Source organism: Aulostomus chinensis, chromosome 22, assembly GCF_037954235.1.
Source record: "Aulostomus chinensis isolate RoL2024-O1b breed Wild chromosome 22, RoL_Achi_v1.0, whole genome shotgun sequence".
Classification (NCBI taxonomy): Eukaryota; Metazoa; Chordata; class Actinopteri; order Syngnathiformes; family Aulostomidae; genus Aulostomus; species Aulostomus chinensis.
The window spans coordinates 21955791-21979757 of NC_141341.1; the positions used below are offsets into that span (position 1 = coordinate 21955791).

At 43.0% G+C, this 23967-nt stretch overlaps 1 long non-coding RNA gene across 2 annotated transcripts; it reads right to left on the reverse strand.

The window, feature by feature from the left end:
- Positions 1–17485: 17485 nt before the first annotated feature.
- On the reverse strand, positions 17486–21234 carry LOC147241159 (uncharacterized). 2 transcript variants are annotated; one of them, XR_015111351.1, is made up of 4 exons: positions 21074–21234; positions 19471–19556; positions 19208–19304; positions 17486–17619 (listed from the first exon to the last, which is right to left on the reverse strand). It is a non-coding gene; the product is annotated as an uncharacterized LOC147241159 (long non-coding RNA). The 2 variants fall into 2 exon arrangements; XR_015111350.1 differs by lacking the exon at positions 21074–21234 and having other exon boundaries at positions 19471–19637.
- Between the last annotated feature and the right edge of the window lie 2733 nt (positions 21235–23967).

The following is a 23967-nucleotide window of genomic DNA, read 5'->3' on the forward strand; positions in this document are numbered from 1 at the left end:
GTCTGGATTAACCTGGTCCCTCTTGATGTCTTTGGACTGTGGAGGAAGCTGGAGTACCAGAGAGAACCCAGCAGGAACAGGGAGAACATGGAGTCTCACCCAGAAAGAACCAGTGCTGCAACCGGGACTCGAAACCACAACCTTCTAGCTGTGAGGTGACAGTGCTGACCACTGCACCACCGTGCCGTCAAGCATTGAACAGCTTTCCTCAATTTGAGCTAAAACGGACATAAGCTTTTCTTAAGTTTTAAAAGTTTCTCCTCATTTTCTTCAGCAAGGACAAGATGAGAAACCTTCCACCTTCATACTCAGGTGATTAGTCGAGCTCAATGGAGAAAACACCTAGCAGAGCCAACTGTTGATCCGCAGGCTTCCTTCAGGGATCAAGCACTCAAATATATATGCATTCCTCAAAGTCTCTTTCCGTTGTCTCCTGCTTCATCATCACCCCACCCCTACCCCTCCAGCTTATTTACTTGCTGCTTTAAGACAAATACCAACTCAAAGCACACATTTCTCATCTGATCACAGACAGTTCAATGTTTGTGAACAGCTTGAAACCTGAAACCCAAGGCTGCCGTCAGATATGCTAACGTCAAGAACAAAGCTCAGCTTTGTGCGGCATACAATATTTATCCAAGCATTTATATTTACATCAAATTCAGCTTTACGTGATCATTTTAGCAGTCATGAACCAAAAGATGTGTTTGTGTCTTTGATCAGCCTGGATCCCGTCATTGCTTATAGACGTTACTCCTTTTCCTATTCCCACACAGTGGAAGTGTAACATCTCTGCTCTCTTGTCTCAGCGTTTGAGGGTGACTTGTTTACTGAACTGTCCAAAATAATAAGACGAGGAGTAGCAGGATTTCTCCTTTAAGAGCACATTTTCCTTTAATCTGTCAAATTTGGAGTACCGTCTTTGCTGTCAGAGCCACTGCTGAGAGCAAACCAATCCCAAGCTCCATCAGAAATAAATAATACTTGCAGCTGATAAAATACTTAACATGGTTTTATGATCAATAAAACATCAGAAGGTCTTTGATCTGAGGCATTTCATCTGTGCTCTGAATCGGCTGCATGTTTCAATATTTGTCTAAAAGGAGAATTGCTTGAGCTTCAGCAGTGGGTTCTTGAGTTTCATGGCCATACTTGTTTGTTTGTTTTGCACCCATATCTAGACCACATGCGTGTGACCTCATTTAATTATATTCACTGGGTCCCAAAACCAGGAGGCGGTGATACTGGGGGCACAAACATGAATGTAGCTTTTAATGTGCATTGGGGATTGACAATCAGTTGTGATGGTTAGGTTTAACATATCAGATGGTAGGCGATTCCCAGGAGGATAGTACCAAATCCTATGTGTGTGTGTGTGTGTGTGTGTGTGTGTGTAGCTTCCTGCTTCTTTCACGCTATGTCTTTGCCTGGAAATCCTTGTGTGTTCCAGTAGATTTGTGGGACTAAAAAACTAAAAATGCTGCACCCCACAAGTTTAACTGGCTGTTCAAGAATCGAAACTTAAAATACCTTTGAGTTGAACTGCTGAGGTCTTGTTGGTGCCCCCCATGAACCCACCTAAACCGAAAGATGCATCATCCTCTGGGGTTCAGTCTTCATTTATCCAAAGCAATCACCGGAGGAATTACTCCAAGCAACCACATGTGATGGGTAAGGTTGTGATAAGAGACTAGGCTAAGGAATGTATTATATTAATGAAAGGTTTCCATGAGTTATGGTGTGTGTGTGTGTGTGTGTGTGTGTGTGTGCAAAAATCATGTAAAATTCATGTACTGTGCTGCTTTCACAAAGAGCTCTGAAACAGTTTGTAGGGGAGATTATACTGGAACACTGGGAGGACAGAACTGGGCAAATTGAGGCACAAGAAAAGCAGACAGGAGAAATAAGGATGGAGAGACTAAGGTACATAAGATTCAAAGCCAAAGTTGCTTTTAAGAGAAAAAGAAAAGATAAAATGGACAGAGTAAAACCAAAGCTAGGCCCTCAAGCTTGTTTTTCACCATCACCCAGAGAGAGAGAGCGGTAGACTATCGAAGCTTGAGCTGCTTCGCATGCTGAACTTTCCAAATCAGTGAATTTTACAAATTAAATAAAAAGCATATAGACTCCTCTCAAACTTTCTTCCCTGAAAGTGAAATGCAGATTTGGCCTCACTTAGAGAAGCATGACCCTCTTGAGGGAGCACTCTAATCATGCATATTTGAGCGCAGAAGCCAGAGAAAGTGAAGAAAAAGAAGGAAGTGACAGTGAATCGAGAGTGGATTTGTGAGACGATGTCATCAGAATGGCACCCCGTAGAGTGCACACTCCTGCTAAACTCAATGAAAAGTTTTCCGCGATGTTAATCAGATCTGCCCCAAAATGTTACCTATTCCTCCTTGGGCCACACTACAGCCCTCCACCAAATTTTATGAAAATCACCACGGTAGTTTCAGTCCTGCTGACACACACAAACACACAAACTAAGAGACGCGGGTGACAACATCACCTCCTCGGTGGAGATAATTGAGCCCCCTGCTGACTGATTGTGTTCACTGAGTTTGCTGCACAGCTTGATCTTGTGTCTGTCCACAGAGCGTTCTGTGTCGCTTCTCTTGTCTAACACGGTACTTGACTCGACAAAGAACATTACACCCTTGTTGCGTAAGTAACACTCAGTATGGGGTTTAAGTGCATATGCTGTAGTGTGACACACATTTTTCCTTCTTACCTTCCTTCTTATGTCATGCAGAGCAAAAGGAGAAGAATATGCACGTAGTGTGTGAGGTGCACAGGCTTGCTTTAGAGGTGGCCTGCTTGAAAATTCTCCCCTTACTTCTCTGCTCTCCTTCTTTGCTCCTGCATGTGGCTTTAAGCTTATTCCCTTTCTGTCTGAGCTTGTTAGGCTGAACGCATATGGAGGTTGCTCCATAGGTGGTACAGCTTTTGATCCCTCTTGCGATCCTCTCGCTCCTTCGCCACCTTCCATCTTCTTCGTGTTTCTGTGTGGCCACTAATTGTGTTGTGAGAGAACACTCGCCGGCCGATGGGGGGAGTTGTTCTGCTGTGTAAGCCTGTCCCATCTCACCCCCAGTTGATTTAATCCAGCAGCAGTAGATTGAGGCCATGGCACAGTGTGCAGTCTGCTGTTACTTTTGATTTCCCTCAATGTGCTGAGGCACAATGATACTTTCAACATGCGGTTGACATGTCATAGATTTCCATTCCCAGTCAGAAGATGGAGTCTGATCCCACTTGGTGGGGAAAAAAATTGCTCCAGTTCTTTGTTCCGTAGATTTATTGGAAATCACTTGGACAGTGAAGCTGTGGAGGTAAAAAGATTCATTCATGTTTGTCTCTTCCCTTTGCCTTTTTACAGCATCCATTTTACTGTTTTGATCTACACAAAAAAAGAAATTGAATATAAAAGTTACAAAAATTCATGTGGGCTTCAGCAGCGGCTGATTTCACTCCCTTTTGCATCTGTTTCATTTTGATGATACCTACTATCGTCTGCGACCAATCTCATTTTTCTCATTTTCATTTTACCCATCTTTGTATTTCTGGGTAAAAATATATATCTAAATTCTTTATGGCATGATTATGGAACTGAATGTGATTTGAGCTGTTTGAAATTGGTTTAGTTTATTCAGATGACATAGAAAAAAATTATAAAAGAAAATAGGGGTTCATACGTGTTAAGTGCAGCCAGCGAATAGTTTTTGCAGCGAGTAAACTTCAGTCCCCAACGCCTCAAGAGACACGCTGGCGACTGACATGAGCGCCCACTGGTTTACGCCTCCTTGCTGCGAGGTCAAGTCCCGTGGTAGCGTAAATATGAGAACAACACCAACAAAACCTACAATCAAACAAGCAGACAAGTTTCAAAAAAGTTCAGACTTTTCTAGTCCTACCTGCTCTTTCTAGTTTACATTTTCCGTAATAATCCTGGTGATTTCAAACTCAAATGTCAGCTCCTGTTAAGAGATGGTTTAGATTCACAGTCCAAGAATCTGCAGACATAAACATTCAAAGAGTTAACAAACAACTCAGGCCAGCTTTGCTTCCAACTTAATCTCATATCATCATCGTTATTTTCAACGGTGGCGTTTGGATTTGACAGCTGAGTCGTGTGTTCTCATTTAGAGTTACTCAGTGTGTTGGCTCCTTGGATTGTAAACCAATATTTCCATTTAGTCCTTCATTTCATGACATGATTTGAGCAGTTTCAAAGTCAACCAGTTCTGCTTTTATTTGTATTGAGTTTGTTTGCTCACTATAGCCGGCTTTGTTTAAAAGTCTAACGGCTTGTCCAAGGTGAAATGTGAAGCTCATTCAGGAAATACAAGTCCATACCCAGGGATATGTGCATCACCACGAAATGCGGAGTTGAGGATACGTGCTTGTTGTGAGCCTGCAGACCTCAGACCTGCATGTTGGAGTAGACTGTCAACCAGTGTAACGTTAGGAGTCAACACTGTATTGTTAGTGGCAGTAGGAGGCTCTGGTGTTGTTTGAAGCCTTGACAACAGTCTGTTAATGTTTCTTTTTTTCGAATGAAAGCGTTAACATGGTGTATTGCATCCAAATAAAATTATAGCAGGACAAATTGGCAAAAATTAAAAATAAAATAAAAGTACAGTAATCCCATCAGAGGAAGTTCCTGAGGATCTGAACCGAACTGGAGGGAGTCAAAGAATCAGACAGGAAGGAAATGAAAGTCTGGATCGATGTGGGACTTCTTCACATGCCCCTTTTTTGACAAACGTGTGTGTTCAGCCTGTATGCTTCTGACACATCCATGTTACATGGCTGTATGACCAAACATATTTCTGCAGCGTTGTGGTTGCTACATGTCAGCAAAATAGATTTGTAACTGCTGTGGAAAAATGTCAACATGCATTGCTGCAAATCAATTCCACCTCCACCAAAATGAGGGCTAAAATTGCAGAACGGCGCCGTTGTTGAACTCAGGAAAAGAATGAACATTGTTTATTATGAAATTACTAAATAATCCAAAATGTTTATTGGTGACATCACTCTCTCTGTATGCTGTCCATGTGCTATTCCATATGGATTTGGCCATGGGGTGGCATGGCTCAGGGGTAGAGTGGCCGTCTAGCAACCAGAGGGTCCCTGGTTCGATCCTCGACCCTGGTGACCATGTCCAAGTGTCCTTGAGCAAGATACTGGACCCATAATTGCTCCTGATGAGTAGGTTGGTGCCTTGCATGGCAGCCTTCACCATCAGTGTGTGAGTGTGTGTGTGAATGGGTGAATGAGACGACACTGTAAAGCGCTTTGAGTGCCGTAAAGGTAGAGAAGCGCTCTATAAAATTGAGTCCATTTACCTGGCAAGGAAGTAAGTGGATTCTGATGGAAACACTGAGATTTCCTTATTTTATAAATTAAATGTGGAGTCTGAATGTTCTCCCTGTTCCTGCTGGGTTCTCTCTGGTACTCCAGCTTCCTCCACAGTCCAAAGACATCAAGAGGGACCAGGTTAATCCAGACTCTAAATTGACCGTAGGCGTGGCTGGGAGAGCCAATGGTTGTCTGTCTCTATGTGTTGGCCCTGCCATGGACTGGTGACCCGTCCAGGGTGAACCCCGCCTCTCGCCTGAAGGCTGCTGGGATAGGCTCCACCCTCCTGTGACCCTTAACATGATAAGAGGTAGAAAATGGATGGATGGATATTTGTGTTCAGCTTCTGTTAATGTAGAGTGTACAACTTGTTACTTGTATCGCACATGTATGTAGATACATATATGTACAGGTTCCCTCCTACATGCATTCAGTGTTCCTTTAGTTAACACAAGCTTGATTAACTTCCTTACTCCTGGACAATTTTTTTTCGTACAGTGTAGTTTTAATGGACAGAAATGATTCATAGGCCAAAGCATCAAACTTTATTCCATTCATGCTTTGTTAGGTTCTCTTTAAAAGTTGTGGCATCATACATACTCTTTACATGTGATGAGTTGGATGCTAGAGGACAATAACCAATTAGAGCAAGAGTCCTGCAGGAAAAGCCAGGTTGTGTTGCAGGAGGGGAAGAGGGTGCAAGGTGTTGTGACTCAGATGGGGTGATTGGAGTTGATTGTTCCACTTTTCACGCAATTATTTTGTTTGCAACAGAGGTGTTGCCGTGTGTTACAGAGGCTTCCTTGAAGTAGCTGTCCGCTCTGCTCTAACAAAGATAAGCAACCAATCTGTTTTTGACTGAAGCTGCATCAGAGCAGGTCAAGCAGGACAGCAAGTCAGACACAGGAAGGGGAAGTGGAGGGACAAAACCCAGCAGTGACAGACATACATGAACAAATCACAAGACTACGACATGACGAGTAAGAGTAGATCATGTGATTTGGAAAATATGCACAGCAGTGTGTCAGAAGCTGGAATCGGAGAGCACTGCATAAAGCTGCGAGCCAGGATCAGAGGGCCCTTGTACCCCCTGTTCGGCACGAGAGGCAATAGAAGAACAGACTGGAAAATTCTTAAAGTTATTGTGTTCTGCTAAATACATACAAAATTCATGAATGCCACTCCTGCTTGGTGTATAAAGGGCAAAAACATATGTATAAATAATAAGGTCTTATCATGTGGGGTCCAAAAATTGGCTGAGTCACCACGGTAACACTGTGAAATGAAAAATCACATAGTAACCGTTCACCAAGTTCTGATTTTGAGATGATCTGGGCAACTCACTAGGAGGAGGAAGCGAAAGTAAACACGAAAATGTCATTTCTAGGTCTGGCCCATACCATACCATTTCTTGACCTTCAAAGCTTAGGTGTCGCGTTAATTAACTGCCAGTAATCAAAAGCCTCACCCAAATCATTGTTAAATAGAATGCAGATGGCACTAACTAAGTAAATATTAGCCGTAGAAATTTCTAGCAAGTGTGACAGCTCAGCAGTGATTTCCAGCTTTCAGGTGTTTTGCCAAACTTGTAGCGGATTTATGATATGCCAGATTCGTTTGGCATATCTGGCACTCGACTTTTCTGGGGTCATCTCTGTGAATTTGGGAGTTCTTCCAGACACTTGAAGTTTTCAACATCTTCCCTGTGGTGTTCTTGACAGCCTGGCTGTGGAACGGTCCCACGTCAACAGCAGCTCCGGCACCAGTGTCTTCAAATGAGAACTGCAACTCATAAACGACTGCGAACAAAACTCCTACTACAAACTACTACTAAACTCTGTCTAAGAACAAGAAAGGATAATTCATGCTTTGTATTATGAATATGGTTGTAATGTTACACATGGTGTTGCTAGACAGACAAAAAACTGAGAAGCTGATGAACTGCTTCAATTCCATCCTATACTTGGCTATAGCAGGGACATACGGTCCCAACCATGGTTAGACTTTCTCAATATCGTGGTGTTAATATCCACTCTGACAGCAGTTCTGTAGGCTGTGCGTTTCAAGCAGGCACCACAAATATCTGCCCTTGCTCACCTCTGCGAGACGTTCTTCTCCACGTGCTCTTGCTACAGCGAACACACGGGCCAAAGTGTGTTTTTACCTCTACAGCTTCAGCCTTTGAGATATTGTTTGGGATTGTTTGCCAGTCTGGATATAATTGGTAGTTTCCTGCATCTCTAAGTAAAAATAATTTTACCGCTAGATTAAAACACTACTTGACAGGGGATGACATTACGGTTGTGTTTTTATTGCATCAGCCCCCCCTGCCCCGAAAAACGCTCACTTCCTCTTCCTTAAGCTGGCGGCAGTTATCACTCGCAGACACCTGCTGGTTTTCCATCATGCCAGGTAAATGTAACTTTTCACACATATCTATATTCACCTTTAATCTCCTTGGATCAATGCATGGCACTTCTTAATTTTGTGTATGCTGCAGAGATCATTAGGGCCACAAACGCTTAAGTATTCTGGGTAGGAATCAACAGTAACACGGAGCTTTTAAAAAAAGCTTTCTCTGGCTCCATCATGCAGCATCATCCAAATCGCTGCGAGAAAGTAAAGTGGAGACAAACCAGACAGAGTGATGTGCTTCTTAATGTCTAACAGGTGCCATGTTCTCATTATCGCACCCATAACAGCTGGGAGATGCTGGAAAACAGCCTCATCATTAGGATTACGCTTCATATCCTGATTTTGTGAATGTGTGTGTGTGCATAGGGTATGTGTATTGTATGGAATGTAGATTTGTGTTCACTGTGGTGTGTGTGTGTGGATTGCTCCGCATATAGATGTGTGTGTTTATGTCTGCATTTGGCATGAAGACAATATCAGTATTCCAGTAACTTCAATTCAGCCCCCCCGCCCACACACACAAACACACACACACCAATCTATTCTATGTTGGGAACTTGGAAATGAAAAAAACAAAAACAAATATTTCCTAGAACTTTTTCCACTTCACCCCACCGCTTCATCACCCCTACTCCCTCTTCCACTCTTCTTTAGCTTCATTTCTTGGCACAACCCGCCTCTCCCAGAAGAGTGAGGACGTGTGAAGTGTGTGTCGAATGTAGATGGAGTGAGGAAGTGGCGTGTTGCCCTGTCACTCTGTGTGGCCTTGTCACACTCTGGCTGTGCCGAGTAGCTACGACATGTCCTCTGGCCCTGCCCATCAATTATAGATGGAACCAGGTGCCAGGGAGCAGATCCCCCAAACACAAAGCAGTATCTCTCTCTCTCTCTCTCCCCCCTCACACACACACACACACACACACACACAAACACACAGGTAAGGAAGGTCAGGGTGACCATCAGGACGCAAAATAACATGCTTGAATAACCAAAATAAATCTAACTAGGAGGAGTGATGCTTCTGGGCTCAGGGCTGTAATTGTGTCATGTTGAGAGCAACACCTTGTTTGCACAAATCTCTGAAACTCTCCAGTTTTTACTGTTGCTTTTTTCAGTAATATGTGACATTGTATTGACATTATTGAACTTTGGTGATGGATATCAGAGTGAAAGTAATCAGTTAGCTAAAAAGCTAACAATGTGCTGGCAAAAGCTGAGATGCTACCATGCATTATTGATCCTGATCCTGTCTCTGTGTTACTGGATGCCAGTATTCCACATAAATAAATGACGAAAGACACTTAAAAATGATTCTCTCACTTGTGGCCTGTTAGCCCGCTAGCTAGCAGGTGTCTTTTCCATCATTCTGTGAAGAAATCCAGCTCCTTGTCTAAATACAGCAGAGGCCGTCATCCTTTAATGATATGGATTATCGGCCATCCAACAAAACTATGCGGAGACAAGTTATGAAGTCTAGTCTAGTAGCCCCTTTTAGACAGAGAATGCGCCAAATTTGCGGCAAGGTAGAGGCAGGAATTTGCCGTGTTGTCTGTGTGAAATGGAGACGTAATATTCCTCTTTCCAAAAAAGCTGCCACTTGTGTGGGCGTAAACATGTGACGTGATGTGCAGCACGAAGTTGTGCGTGAACAGCGACGTACAACATCAATGTCAGAAGAAGATTCAGCCCTGTGACGGTTTGGCAAACCTCCTAGTGTCCCAGTCCAACCTCCCTCTGCAGCTGCTGCTGTGGTGCTACTTTCTTCGTAAGTTTTTCAACTTGCTGGTGACGTTTCTTCACCTGGCCACGTCAACCAAGCTATGACCTTGGCCACCTTTTCATCCTCCTCAAGCCCTCCTTCACAGTTCCATGAGGTGGTGATCCACAGTCCTCCTGCCAGTGATGGTCAGCAGCTTCCTGATCTTAAGTGATGATGCGTCAGAAGAATATTTAGCCCCGTGACAGTCTGTAAGTGTCAAACAGCAGTCCGCCGCTCTGCCAGCAGCGTTGGTATTGATATTCTCAGAGGTGTCTGATGCGGGTGAACCGGCGAGCATAATGCTTACAAGTTTGCATCATCATGGACACCTCCGCCCACCTCACACCGAGCCGGCACATTGAAGGCTTGGATTCACATGGCAGTGGAGGCGGCAATAAGTGAACCCTCAGAGGAAGACCCCTAATTTGCCGCACTCTGTCTGAAACCTCGAACAGAGCCGCAAAAAAGACAGGCGAATTAGTGGCTCGGTGGCCAGTGTGAAAGCGCCTGCTGAGAACAGGAGTAGACCTCTGATGTTTTGTGACGATGTTTGTCAAGTTGGGCTTGCCAACTGTCCCATATTTACAAGGGCATCCTGTATATTTGGCCAAATACCTATGCCCAATACAGAACCGCCCCGCCCCATATACCGTCATCACAGCAATTTCTCTGTGAGGTTCACAGGTGGAGCAAACTTCTTGTGCTCAAGTCCAAATGTTTTTATTTGAGGCAACAAATCTCCAAGGTTTCAGTCTCCCCTCAGATCTTCATTTGACTGGCAGATGTTGAACACAGCGCTCAACAACGGCCCGTTTGATTTTATACAAGATCATATTGTGCATCCTAAATTTATGGTCCCCCTATATATCACAGAAACCTTAACTTCATTTTAGGCAGTGAAAATGACTTGTCCTCAGCTTTTGCTGAGTTATAGGTTCAGATCAAGAAAAGCTTGAAATAAGTCGTCGCTCCATCTTGAGCTCTCGGGGATGTTTTTTGTACCTCATGCATCACCTCTTTATCATTCCAGAACGCAGAGAGAACCAGCCACTTATATTTAGCTTGAAGCTAATGGCACCCTGTAACCACCATATACAGACAACTTCAGAACTGTCCAGTGCAAGGACCCATGCTCTCGTTATTCAGTGGTAGTCTTACCACTACCTTGATTTGAGAAAAAAGAAACAATTATAGCAACCCCTCTGGCGCTTGCTCATGGTAGCCCAACCAGATGACGTGTCCAGCTGGATCAGCTCATGCTTGTCCTTCCTCATTCCTGGTAGTGCTGAAAAGGTGATCATTTGGTGACGGAAGCAAAAGTAGCATAGGCTACAATTACTTTTTTTTATTAATTTACTTTATTATTACAATTCATTCCAAATGAAAGTAACTAGCACATTTGGAAAGTAATTACTACCACTCAATATACATGTTGAATGTTAGGGGCCTGGATTTGATATGGGGAGATAAATGATCCCTCTTGCTCACAACTGTCAATTTTGCTAGCTAAAATAGCAGCTAATGCTCCATAGGCTTTTAAGCTGTTTTCATTTATTATTTGGATTGAACACACTGGCAGATGTCTATTTCCATCTGAGTCCCAAAAGCATCTTCAATACGATGGTTATATATGTGACATTTTGCTAAAAGGGCACAATGAAACACTTGAAAAGAGAGTTTCATCATTCACAGGGCCTCCATCAAATGTCAGTTTCGCCTCATGTAATGTTTGTTCACCTCCTGCTCTTTATCCCACTTCTCCAAAAAACAAAATGGAAAGCTGGCGTGATGAACACAGAGAGACGCTGGGCAATCATCAACGCATCAATCAAGTGTCTGAATGGCCTGCATTCTATTCACAGAGAGTCGTTCATCACGGAGAGCTGCAGCCTCAAAAGAGCCTGTAGCCATGACAGAAGCACAAAACTTTGAATCTTGAGTCTGAATCTTGAAACTGAGCTCTTTAACCAGGGAGAATGGATCTCAACAATATGTGTGTGTGTGTGTGTGTGTGTGTGTGTGCTCAGTCTCATCTCAACAGTGTGTATTAGCTGTTGTAATATGATTTGTAGACTTACCCAGAGAAGTGCTTTTTCTTGGCACATCAGCTGTGTTTTTTTAGCAACGTTGAGACACAGACACACACAATGCAGCTGCGCATGTTTTTTTTCCAGTTGACAGTGTATCGATCAGCCTCTCATTACACTGTGATAGCAGTCCTCTCAGTGTTATTCACATCATTAGACAGACAGAAAATAGCACCATTGTGAATTCAGCATCGTTCTGGGGGCCCGCGGGGCCTTAATGCCTGTCCAGATGGATTCCCTGACATGAACATTTTCACTGGCGCTCAGCAGTTTCCTCGATATTAATTCATAACCATTACAAAGGACAAGTCTAGATAACAACAGGAAATTCAAACAAGCATTCCCACATTTGGTGGAACTCAATTGCTAAGGCACTGCTACACCTCGAACATTTATGTCTTCAACTGCATTTACCTATTGGAAATGTATTCAGGACACATGGGTGAAAATATGGAATAAATACCTCCTCTCTCAGCACAATTCATCCCTTTTGACTCCACACTTTCTTCTAAGTCATCGGTTCTGTCTCTCTCTTGATGTTATTCTGTTTCATTGATGTATTCAGTCCAAAATGGCGCTGGCACTGTTGATACTGTTAGCTAATAAATACAAGGCTGGCAGGAGAAATACGGGAGGGGAAAAACAGCTATTTGTGAATATTTGAATAAGTTTGTGAATGAAAACAATGATAACGAGAACAGGAAATTGATTTCAATTAAAGCCTTAACCTTTAATTTACATTAGATTTTAAATAGGTTTGAAAATGTGCCTGGATTGTTGCTGAATCTCTATTTTATCGGCTGAATTGATGGCTGTGTTTTCCAAAGCATGTTCTACTTTGTGTGGCCCCAGACACAAGTGGAACTTCACATGTAGCTTTTGCGTAGCTTTAAGAAAGCATAAGCATGTTAGCGGCCTGCAATGAATCTGAAGCGGCTCTTTTCAGCTTTACATTGACTAAATTAGCATTTTCATCACTGTCCTTACACTAAGAGTTGAACTCACCAGAAACACTCCCCAGCAGTACTTCTTTGGGTTCTTATGAGCCTCACAGTGAACTGCATACAAATTCTGGGGAGTTGGAGGACATTTTAATAAACTTTCACTTTTGACATGCTCATAAAAAGAACGTGTCATGAGGGAGTCTTGTTTTGGAAGGGGAGCGAGAGAGAGCTGATCCCCTGAGTGAGTGTCTCCATACAGAATATCATGAAAAGAAGCATGTTTTAAAAACCTCGCCCGAGCAGCAATTGCAGTTTCCATCCAATTGATGAGCTCACAGAGAGCAAACTGAAATGCAAATGAGATGGCTTGAAGCAAATAAATAAGCTGTCTTGACATAAAACCATGTCAGGACAAAAAAGAAGTCCTCATTGATGAGGAATCACCCTATCTTCCAGGAAGCAGGATCATTTAGGAAAGTTGAAGCTTGTATAATGTTAACTGAAGCGAGTCACGATGCTAATCCACTCACTATAAATGAAAGCCTGTGTTTGCCATGTGGCTGTGACATATTTTCAGTTGTCCCGCACTGATATTTCAGGACATCAGCCACTATAGTTCTGACATTCTGGCTGACTATGTTACAATTCAACAACCAAAGTGGGATAAATCTTGGCTAAGTTTGCTGTCACGATGCAATATGTTATCTGGGTTAGATTGTGATGTTTACTCTCTGTGCGGTGGCACTCATTGATTCTCCTGACTGTACGGCATCTGTGACATTGCTGCAGAGAATGAAGGTTGGATGATAATTGTTATGGACATGATGAAAGCGGCGGCGGAAGACTGAGTGACTCTAAGCCCTGATGTGGTTGTGGTGGAGCAGTGAGGTGTTTGTGGGTGCACAAGGGACCCCAACCCGGCTCATGTTCCTCTGTCACCTGCCACAACTGCAGCACTGATGGCCCTTCTTCATTAGACATTCCTTCCTGGCCCCCTCCCTCCATAAATCTCTTTGCCACATTCTTTTGCCACACTCCTTTTTTTCCTCTCCTCCATTTTGTTGCTGAGGCACGGTCGGCACTCATCATTTCTGTTGAGCCCTGATTCACTTTCCCTCAGACCCTTTCTCCATCTATCTTGCCAGCTTTTCAGCGAGCGCTGTGTCTCACCAATGCAGTCTCGCCTCCACCTTCTGCGCTCTTATCTCCTCATCCTCCCATCAGTCTCCATCAGGGCTGACTGCTGCCACTTCAGACCTGTCTGTCCATGCATCTCTTTCTTATTCTCTATCTCTCTCTCGAGCACACAGTTCCCTCTGTCTTCATCCATCCATCTCTCTCTCCTGGGGAACAGACAAGCACCGCTGCACTGACACCAGCAGCAGTTGGGCTTTATACTGTGAAAGCATCCTGCTGGGCAGCTATTAATAAATAAAGCTTATTGTTATTGCTGTTGAATGTCAGGACAATTAGAAGTAACCCCACTTCTGATTAATTGTGCACAGGGGACAGGAGCTGACCTTCCCTATGACTCCTTTTTAATCATACAGACACAGTCTTTACATTATGTGTGTGTCATAGTGTGAGATAATGTATTTCTTAAAGACATATATCAACACCGCTCATTTGACGTGTAATAATTTGCTCTAAACTATAACTGGGCCATCAATCAGGACATGGTCTGCACAAATATGCATGAAAGAATCAGAGTAATACATTTGTTTCTAACAAGAGAAGCGTTTCTCATTTTGTCCTACAGATGCATGTGGCACGCTGACATATAATACATACGTGTAAAACCTTAGAGATAGGGTGTGGCCCCTTCCCACAATAAAACTGATACTGCAATACCGCCATGATTTTTTGTCGAGATACGGTATTGATATATCGTGATGACATCACGATATATCATGATAATATTGTATTGGGACCCAACTATATTTAATGTGTTCACCATTGTTTTGTATTAAACTGGAATGGAACTTTGGAATTAAATGGTTTTGACTCAACTTAGCCATTGCTTTATCATTATGATGTGATGAATATGATATAAGACTGCTCGGGCAGTACACAGCAAGCTGTTTTTTCAGTTGTAAAAAAAATGGCAATATTATGATAAAATCTTATGGTGACCCATGTATCGTCATACGTATCATTTGGTCCTTGCCAATCACCAACCCTAACAACAACCTTCAAGACACCTTTAACCTGAGATGTGTACTTTGCCCTCCATTAGGCAGTTTAAACACAAATATATTCCCCCCCTCCTGCATTCCTTCTTGACCACAGAATCAGAAGAGACACAAATGTTTAGCTTGAAGCTAAATGAATGCGTAAATTGAGTGACATATTGTGCATGAGTTGCCTTTTCTTGGTATAATTATACAAGATCATCAACATAAAATTTTAATGTATGAAAAAAACTAAGAGACCAACTACTAATAAAAGCGAAAGTGTCCAAAACGTTAGTTAATGCAAGCATGAACGACAAAGACCAGACCTGATCGTTCATGGTGGCGCCACACTGGGAAGCTTCTAGTCTGTTGATTTTTGCTCTCTGAGCATACACCTGAATAATGTACTGAAAGATACGTCTGAGTCTATGCTTAGTAAACTGTTCGTGAGTTCTTTCTAATACTTTTATTTTTATGGATTATGTATTGGTACGGAGTTGGACATGGCGACTGTGACATGTATGATGTCATGACTGAGAATGTGAATGTTGCTCCTGCACTGATGCAGTTTCCTGCCAAGGATCACCCACCTACCCACCTACCCACCTAACTACCTAGCTACTTATCTACCACCCTACCTCTCTACCTACCTACCTTCCCATTTCAGCTTCCTTGGAGGAGGTGCAGATTCATGGGTGCCTTCTAGTGCCTTGATGTTGTCATGATTTGTAAACCAGTTGTGTGCTGGGTATCCTCATGCTTCTACAGTAGCATTGATAACACGAAGTAAAACTTTTATATGTTATATTCAAACATACCTGAAATGTAGAAAACTTAATATGCAAATGGTTGGAAGGGTTTGCTCACGTGGTTCAACATTTTGCTAAGATAATATTGAATTTAAAAATTATTACCTGGTTTGTCACATTAGCATGCTAGTCTAACAACCGTCCCTGGCAAAAGTGCTCAGTCTACAGCAAGAAAGCATAATAATGAAGGATAATCAAGAAAAGTGTGTGAAGAAGACGTTACCCTTGGAGACTGAATTCAAGATGAAAGGTATCCCGTATAGGAACATGAGGATGGAGCTGGGCACACGAGCAAGGAGGAATCAGTGAATCTTCAGCTGCTGAGAGCCCACAGTATAAATCATGAATCTTTTACAGTCTCTTTCCCTCAGGAGCCTGTGTTTAAATATTAATGCTCCCCATTCAGATCACAGCCACCCTGACCCGCATAGCTAGGTCTGCTCCCCAAGGGCACCACCCTCCCCACACACACATACAAAGCACTTCCATGGATCATCTGTAGGCGTAGATAAAGAATACTGGGTTACTAAGAAGAGAGCACAAATACCCCATGAGCATGTATGACATAAAAGTTTGTTCTATGTTCAAAATGTCTCACAAGCAAAAGTTGAAGCTCTTTTAGCCTTAAAAACCCATAGAAATGTTTGTTTTTTGTAACTTCTGCAGTCCCATTTCTTTGTCATTCTTTAGTGCTTAAGTACTGGTTTGAGCTGCTGGTTCAAGTTTGTAGACTTCCTTTAGAAGGTAGACGAATCGGCTCTCCTCCTCAACAGATACCATTAAGGTCTGTCTGAAAGGCGAAGAGAACACAACTCTGGTCTGTCACTGTAACAAGTACCCCTTCTTATCCTCTGTTGTTCTCCTTGACCCTTCTGACATGTACAGCCTGTATGACCTCCACATGTGACAACATATTAACATCTGCTGCACTGCAGATCATCAAAGGTAAGTCCAGTGATGTATACAATACATTGCACACTTTTCACTTCAACCACCTGGTGGAGCTGGTGAGTTAGCAACAGTATTGATTCCAGGGAAGAAGAAGTAGCGGTTGTCCTTTTTCTCTAAAGCTGTAGCATGCGCGCTCCACAGCTGATCAGCAACAGAGAACAAGTGCAGACAGCAAAAGTAAATGTGTCTCCCTGTGGATTGTGGAGAAATACACCCCTTTACAGCTGAAATTACGTCCCAGCGTCTGCCTGAATCTGTGGCTACACCAATATTCATAGCTCTGATCGGAGCAGAACTGCTGCTCTCTCAGATGACAGTGAGGATTAAGTTGAGGTGGGATCTGATCCTTCCTGTGGTTCCCCCTCTGTAGGAGGCCCTGTAGTAAACCCACACCACGAGGCAGATTAAATACCTGGAACGCCTTTAGGTCCCCCAGGAGGAGCTGAGTTGGTGCTGGGCAGACAGCCTTAATCACTCAGCTACCTGCTTAATGCTGAAAAATGTTCTCTAGCAATTTTAACTTTATACATTCTTCATTTGATGCTGGCCAGGTTGCATAAAGTCAGTTTATCAGAGCGTTTTTGCAGAAAATGGCCATTGAGAGGTTTTGCTAAGGTGGCGTGGTAGCAAAGCGGTGGTGTCGCACCTGTAAGTCAACAGTAATGTAGACCACAGATACGTACAGTGATGTTGTCATCTGTAGTGCCGTCTCTTAAAGACTACTAAAAGTTTACCTGAACTCTTTGAAACCTGGATGTATCCAGGTTTCCAAATTTGTGGCTGTTCTGATTCTGTGGTCATGTATCCATGTTCTAATTGTAGGGCAGTCAGTAACACGTTACACAGATGGTAACAGGTCGGATTAAAGTAATGTATTACTTTCAAATTAAAGTACATAATAATGTGGAATACTTGAATAAAACAGTGATTAGAGCAGCTTTAAAGTTAAGAACACATTACCTTTAATAATAAACTAACATGGGCCCGAGGTAGTGTTACGCTGCTGACCAACTTAGGGGCCACTGGTTTGGTTCCCCCATGTTGCTTCCAGTTTGGTTGGTTGTGGCACTAGCGCCCCCCTATGTCAGTTGGGGAACTTGTCCAGGAGGAGATTCACTGGAAGGATAAACGTTTACACTTGAGGTGGTTTTTGCATTTTTAAAACAAAAAGAAAAGTGCTCAGGAGATAGAAACCATTTTTTCCAATAAGTCCTGACACAGTGAATCTTTAACTCCCCTGACTGAGCAGCTGTTTCTACCGCCGTCGTCTTCATGGCTACACCAAAACGTTGCCTTTGTCTTGATTATGCAACGACATGTCCAGTACGGGCTGAAACCTAAAAACATTAACAACTTGTCCAACGTAGGTAATGTCTCAAGTCCTCTCTCTATTATTCCTTCCTCTTCTTTTACTCTCTTAAAACAACAACCATGTGTGTATAGTTTGACATTTTCTGACAGCATTGCGTAGCCTATTGTATTTGCTCCAATCCAGTCGATGGAAACACACCGAACGTGCATTCCCTTTTTTATTGTTCTCTGCCTGACAATTAAATGGAGACACAACTACAGGCCGTAATCAAGGAGCAAAGGCCAGGTTTCTGTCGAACAATATGTGTGAATACTGCAATGGAAAAACAGCATGAAGGCAAGAAATGATTCATAAGGTAGTAATAATACATTGAAATAGCTTCCCCCTATCTCTCGCTCTTCGTCCTCTCCAGCACAACATGTTGGAATCTCTCTCCTTGTAAACATGGAGAGAATCTCTCCTATGACAGTATGGTGGAAATTTGACACTAAAACAAACATCCCTGACATCTCCCACAACCGTGTGCTCAACTTAAAGACGAGGATTCCTCTCAAGTTTCCACCACCAACACCCCAATTAGTGTCACCTCCTCTACTCCGGAGCATCCCTCTAAATGACTCCCTTTCTCCCTGTAACTCTCTGTTCTCACTCTTTCATTCCCATCTTTTTGCTCCAGGCACACACTCTCAAATGCAGGTATCTGCTGGTTTTCCTAATTTTGTTCCTGCTCTTTAATCTCTGCTGATGTATTTTTTTTATTTTTTTTTACACTATCTGCTCGACTGGTTCTCTCTCAGTGCTCTTTTAATATGGCTTCTGTTAGGATCAATCTTTCTAAATCAATACTTAATATCAGAAAGATGCGCTGGCCTTTTACTGTATGTACTCTGGCGTATTGTCAAGACACACCGACCAGCATCTCCACTCAACCTGTTCACACCAAAAGTAATGAGATATTGAATTGGACTTCACTTCAGGTGCACCCAATACTGTGCCTTCCCCAACTGGTGCATTTCTCCTAAAAGCGTGGTCCAGCAATAAAGCACCTAATAATACAGTATTTGATCAATGCCTCATTTTTCTTCATTTGGTCCTCAGTCTGGAAACAGGGTGAGCTTCACATTGACCGAACCATCCCTTGCAAGTTTGTGTAGCTGCATAATTGATATTCCACCATGTATAACACAAGATAAATGAACCCAGAGACACTTACCTCTCTGCTCTAAGAGCATATATTTCCAACCACGTATTTTGAAGTGGCTACTTTTAAAAAAAAACAACTTCTTGTCTCGTAGGATATTCCCAGACCGCCCATTAACCATGCATTACAGGCGTAAGTGTATTGGCTGTGATGAGCGGGCAGCAAGCAGAATTTAAGCATGTCTTACTCACGCTGTATAATTTATCATGTTAGGAGCCTCAAGCTTTTTAATGGTCTCTGCTCTCATTATCCAGTCTGTTTTCTCGCCGTGCCTTCTGAGAGTTCCCCCTAATGGAGGGACAAATAGATTCATATGAGATCGTAATTACAGCATTTTGAAGCAATAAGCACAACCATGCGATAGCAAAGGGCAGAGTGAATTTCCAGCTGATATCTAGCATCAGGACATGTACGCCAAGACAGGCAACATTCCAATCAGACAGTGTCAGCTTACCCTACAAGCTTGTCTGTCATTTGTCTCTGCTCTGGTCTTGCTTCCTGCTTCTATCTGCCTCCTGTCTTGGTGGTAACTGATGGGGCCTAAGGAGGAGGTGAGCATCATGTCAACATTCCCAGCCATGGATTCCTCTGTCGGAGGGATCTGTTCAGGCCCTCATTCCACTACCTTCAATGAATGACTGATTTAAGTAGGACATGTGTGACTGAATAGATTCATTTGCATAGTCCAGAAATAATACAATAAAAGAAATAGCCCTCTGCTCGTAAAAAGGATGGTTTGGATTGTTTAAAGTGGAGGTGTATGAGATAGTCATTCATTGTAAGGGTTGGATGACAGTGTGTCCTCCGTGCAGAGAAGCAGATCGCAGTGGCTGAATGGAGTCAAGGAAAAAAGATGAGGGTATCTTTTTAATCCAAGAAAATTATGATTAACACAATTTTAAATGAGAACTGGGAAAGCTTTCTAAAATGATTGCTAGCTGCTTTCAGGCTACATCCATTTTCTATCATTTATCCTGTTAAGGGTAGCGTAACTGCTTTCAGGTGAGAGGCGGGGTTCACCGTAGACGGGTCACCAGTCCATGGCAGGGCCAACACATATCAGACAGACAACCATTGGCTCTCCCAGCCACACCTACGGTCAATTTAGAGTATCTAATTAATCGCCCTCTGCCAATTTATTCATTAAATATAACTGTTAAAAATATAGATTAAAATATGATTGGATGTGCAAATAAATTGACTGTTAGTGCTAGGACTGGGCATTTAATCAAAAAAAGATTGAAACCGACATTTAGAAACTCTAAAGTGACTTAATGTTGCTCATGTCCATTAATGCTGGTTGCCTTCAAATATCATTATTTTACCTCCCAAAAGATACAGTACTCATGCGCAAAAAAAGCATAAAATGATATCCAGATGTGAAGGCAGTGTAAAATACAAAACAAAAGCAACTGAAAATACAACAATTTTCATCAAGGGTGGAGCTAATCAGGCGGCACGGTGGTGCAGTGGTCAGCACTGTCGCCTCACAGCAAGAAGGTTCAAGTCCCGGCTCAGGCACGGGATCTTTCTGTGTGAGTCTCCATGTTCTCCCTGTTCCTGCATGGGTTCTCTCCGGTACACCAGCTTCCTCCCACAGTCCAAAGACATCAAGAGGGGACCAGGTTAATCCAGACTCTAAATTGACCGTAGGTGTGAATGGTTGTTTGTCTTTGTGTGTTGGCCCTGCAATGGACTGGCGACCTATCCAGGGTGAACCCCGCCTCTCGCCCGCTGACGCTGTGATAGGCTCCAGCACCCCCCCCCCCGCGACTCTTAATGTAGGAATAAGCGGAAGAGGATGGATGGATGGATGGATGGATGGTGGAGATAATCCTAATCTCGGGTCCAAGTTCAATTAATTGTGATTTCGATTTTTGCCATAATCGCCCAGCCCTAGTTTAGGAGTTCTCACAGCTCCTCTTAGCTCTTTGTTGTCTCTCTGACACAGATACTCTAGAGTCTGCTGCACTTATTCTGGATGGACTTCTTGGTCTGCTGTTGCCATCTTCTACATGAAATATGATTGGATGTGCTAATGCCACCTGGTGGCTTACATGTATTTGCTCAATCTCCTTCCTTGTCAGTCGTCTCTTCTCCCATTTCAAATTAAGATACCAAAACTTGGTGAACAGAAGACCTCAGCATGGACGTGAGTTAATTCAGGTTGCTGTCTCTCTTCGGTCAAGTTTGCCCTCCCTGCTTGCTTGAGCTACTTGTGATGTACACATAGACAGGAAGAAAACAGAGACAGTCGTACATAGCCACAGAAGCACGGGGGACCTTTCTAGGCTACATAACGAAATCAAATGAGGTTTTTGCATTTTTCCCCCAAAATGGGACAAATTGTATCCCGGGAGAGATTTTATTTTTCCCGGACAGTTGGTGAAAAAATAGAACAATTCTGGAAAAACAGTAAGGGTGGCAACTCTACACTGCCCATGCCATGACCAGAGTTCGATACGGACCCCGGTCACAATTACATCATTGATCTTGGTGATTTCTCTGCGTTCTTGATCCGGAGAGCCTTCACCTCCTCCACCAGGTCCAGGATGGATTTATACTATCATTTTACAGCAGAAATCTTCTCAGACAACAAGTCCAGAGACTTTTTAATGTCGTCGCCCCCCTCAGCCATCAGTACCTTCTTCGGACCAATGTTGCTAGTTGACATGAGGTCACGTCTGCTGTTACCCTAACCATCTGCTAGCTAGTTTGTCAATAGCCACCTAGCTCTGTTCTTTCAGTCCATGTTCTGAAAATTAGCATCGTTAAATCAGGCAGTGTTCAAACCAAGGGTGTCAGCAGGTAGTTTGATGTCCATAATTCATGATCAGTAGTCAATAAACACAGAAATAGTCCAAAACCAAGCACCAAACATACCAACTCTCTCCAAACTTTTCTCCAACACGAAACAGGAAACAGAACTAGGAGGAGACAGTCTATAACATTTTGGCTAAAGTTGCTAACTTGAGTTATTGCTATTAATTAGTGAACGTTAGCTTGACTGTCCATCAGAAAGTGGCCACCTCAGCATGGCTGTTTAGTCCCTTTCGGTCCTCCAGCTTGGACAAGCGTAGAGCTGCTGAACCAGTATTGACCCTTGTCCTGCTCCTTTGTTGGCACGATAATATTTGAGTTGGTAACGGAAACCGGTCACCTGACAGTCAGCTTGTGTTTATTCATGATTTTTATGTGCCAGGATTTTGTTCCCATGGTGGAAGTTATTTTCCAATAACCATTGGCTCAGTATAACATGATCCTTCTTAGATACTGTGACATGCTTAAGATTAAGTAAAATTGTATTTGATGTCTGAAGTAGGACGGCTACAAGCAGAAAACCACCATTAAGCTAGCACGTTCCAAAGTAAAAAAACACTTAGTAGTGTTCACAAATCAGAAATATGAGATGACGGTTTGTTTGCCAACACTTTTATCTTGCTAACCAGACACCACTGTCCACCAATTGACCTTTGGCAAAACGCCGCCCCCAAACAGTCATTGTCCAATCAGCAACATCCTAGCAACTGTAACTAGTAAACAAGGTCCGATGAGCTGTGGCCCTCCAACAAAATGGTAAAGCAATGTGCCTATGGATTATGTAAATCCATCAGTAGGTACCCCAAGAGTTTAGCTGGGGGAGTCGTGTTCTTTCCCTTCTCAGAGCCAAATACCTAACAGGAGTGGTGCCTATGATGGATTAAACAGTGTGGACGGCCCCACTGCCAGCTGAATGTCTCGAACATAAACAAGCATGCATACGTCTGCTCCAAGGTAAGGTTAGGCTAATGCCATAGCGACAGCTAGTTAGCTAACGTCTAGCTAATGTGTTGTCTAGCTCTAGTGGTGAGAATATACACTAAAGTGGATATCAAAGTTATGTTACTATTAGCGAATACTGTATATTTCTAGGATATCACTGGAGGAACGCAGGGTAGAGATCATGGGGTTTCTCCGATTTAAGACCAGTACACTTTAGCCCCGACAGTTGTAGTGTCCCCTTCGTTGCATATTTTAATACTTTGAATATATCCCTCCACTGCGTACTGTTGCCCCTTTTACCTCGATCTGGAGGATATTGCGCAGATACTGCTCCAAAAAGAGTCAATAACACACACAGGTATACGTCTGTCGGCCATGACATATGTTGACACTCCGGCTGCGTCAAGAAGGATGTCAGGCTAGCAACAGTAACTAAGGGGGGCAGGGCTTTTGCAAAAGTTAAATTCAGTATCTAGATGTTAAAACGTCAAAATGTGGTGCTGTAATAATTAAGTAGCACCCAGTAACAATGAATAAAGTTACTTGTAGCCAGAGCTGAGTTAGAATGTTACTAGAAAGACGGCAGTCAAAGGAGAATACCTACATACCAACTTTTTACTTCCAGCATTGTCATCGCCCAAATTTTAGACAGGCTGCTTTACAGTAAGGTACCTAGAGTCCATGTTTGTGGACGATCTAAGGACTTCCTCCATTGATAGTATTTCCTGCATAATCAATGAAATTTTAAGAAGCTGTGTATTGTAGTGCTTGAAGCATCATAGCTAGTTATCCCTACAGTGTCACATACAGTTGCCGGTATTCATTTAGCCCACGCGACACGACTTGTGTCATGGTGAGGCCCTGCTGAACGCATGTGTATCACACAAGAGCCAATCAGTGCCTGGGTTGTTGAGCTACAGTGCTGCAACCCCAATCAGGCCCCAGTTTACAGAACGGACCATGTGTCATTTGATTGACCCTTACGCCTGCCAATGATATTTTTTCCTAATGGGAAGTAGATATTCTTTTAGCCAATGAACAGATGAAAAAAAAACTGTACCGTGCATGACGGTATCAAGTTTGGTGGGCAACAACAAGGCGCTTGCGTACTCGCCATGCGTAAAGTTAGCTTGGCTGCTTAAAGCAGCGCTGTAGTAGTCGATGCCAGTGAACGTGGGAGCGAGAGAAA